At 32.2% G+C, this 1,998-nt stretch overlaps 1 long non-coding RNA gene across 1 annotated transcript; it reads right to left on the bottom strand.

Moving 5' to 3' along the window:
* Positions 1–1,496: 1,496 nt before the first annotated feature.
* On the bottom strand, positions 1,497–1,998 carry LOC111379312. The gene is made up of 2 exons (XR_002700038.1): positions 1,942–1,998; positions 1,497–1,706 (listed from the first exon to the last, which is right to left on the bottom strand). It is a non-coding gene; the product is annotated as an uncharacterized LOC111379312 (long non-coding RNA).

The following is a 1,998-nucleotide window of genomic DNA, read 5'->3' as shown; positions in this document are numbered from 1 at the left end:
GAGCTGTGCTAGGGTTTCGTATTTGCTTGGTTGGGATATAAAATGTCTGTTTTACCCCTTTCTTTGATTTATGCTAGTTATCTATAGGGTTGGACAAATCTTCCGAACCGAACTGATCCGAACCTCCCGAACCGAACCCGAACCGAACCGAACCGATCCGAACCCGACGGTTCTTGTCAAATTAAATATCCGAACGGGTATCTGAATTGAGAACCGACGGGTACGGTTCGGTTCTCGGTTCTAGACCAAGAACCGAAGAACCGAATAAGAACCGAATGTTTCTAATTTTTTTTATATTGAGTAATCAAATTATTTTAATTTTAATTTTTTCTAAACAAATTAACAAATTAATGATTTCTAAATCCAAATTTTTGGCCCAATAATTTGTTTCATTTCTAATTTTTTAATTTTTGGCCCAATTACCCATTTTATTGTTTCATTTCTTAGCCAAACAAGATCAAATCCACTAAATAACTCTAATCACCTATAATAAAGTGCATAACGTTGTCTCGACTCTCGCACTCACTCTTGCAGTCTATCTAATATTCCAAAACTTATACAATCGTCGGCCGACACTCTGACCTCCGATCGAAGCCGTGACTTTCCCCGACTGAAGCTTTGATCGTAGCGATCATTTGAACAAGGTAGTTTACTAATCTCTGACATTCCAAAACTATTAAATGTATCATTAGTCGTATTTATATAACGTTGTTATAAATGTTAAAAAATTTAATTATGGTACAGAACCGAACAGAACCGAACCGATCCGAACCGAACCCGAACGGTTCTATAATTATATTTGGACCCGACGGTTCCATTTACTAGATACCCGAAAAGTTTGGTTCGGTTCGGTTCTCTTTAGAACCGAACCGAACCGACCCGCGCCCACCCCTAGTTATCTCCAACAACTAGATTTATTGTCAAGGTAGATTTTATTTATTTATTTTTAAATGGGTGAATAAAATGTAATTAAAAGTTATTTATCTACATAAAAAATTATTTTATTGAAAGAATGTATAATTAAAAATTAAATTTGTAAAAATATAAGTTTAGAAAACAAAAACCAAACAGACCATAAAATTTTACAGTTGGACAAGGTTTCCAAGACGTGACACAAAATTCGGTTATTCTAAACAATTAACCTCTCTTTAGGTTCTGTTTTTTTTTTTTTAAATAGTATTTACCTTATCGTGCGTATTGTTTGGGAGATTTTTGAAGGCAAAATTTTTGTCATTAAGAATTGATTTTTTTTTTATTTTTTTTTCTGAGAACTCATTTGAAATTTCACACAAGTTTTATTGTAAAATTTAATAATTGTCTAACGCACTCTAAATTGATATTATAGACTAGTAATGTGTTAATGAGAAAATCGAAAAATAAAATAAACCCAGACTTCATAGTATAAATATTAGCGTTTTACTTATAATTAAACTTATAAGTTCGTTTTATAAGCCTTTGCTGATCTGTGATAAGATTATTAGTCTTAACAATAGAAGAAAAATAAATTCAATCCAGCCATGAAATAATTAAAATTCCAACTTATGACATGATTATAGCAAAATATCCAATAAAAATCTTCGTGTCACTTTCAAGTCATATCTCTCAACATAATTCTCATGCTATATGATAACTGTTATGATATATGATCGATCATCAGATGACAACAGTTACAACTGGCTCGACCGCCGTCTCAAACTAGTATTAATCTGAAAAATTAGTAATATGTCACAAGAATATGGAGGGAAGGAATAGTAATCTCAATAGGGCTTTAAGAATCTGGAAATTAGTATGTAAAAGAAACTCATCAGAAGTGAAGTGACAAACAAAAACTACACAATTTGAAAGTAGTTCGATCGTTTGAATGCCTAAGTTTCAAAATCTCGATCAAAATCAAAACAATATACAATAACGATGAAACTTTTTGTAGCTAAGAGGACATACCAGATAGAACTCAGCAACTTTCTAATTAACCAGAACAGCCACAATGTGCATACATCA

Source organism: Olea europaea, unplaced genomic scaffold (assembly GCF_002742605.1).
Source record: "Olea europaea var. sylvestris unplaced genomic scaffold, O_europaea_v1 scaffold19706, whole genome shotgun sequence".
In the NCBI taxonomy this organism is placed as follows: domain Eukaryota; kingdom Viridiplantae; phylum Streptophyta; class Magnoliopsida; order Lamiales; family Oleaceae; genus Olea; species Olea europaea.
The sequence above is the reverse complement of the archived record's forward strand: the minus strand, read 5'-3'. Positions and strand labels throughout refer to the sequence as shown.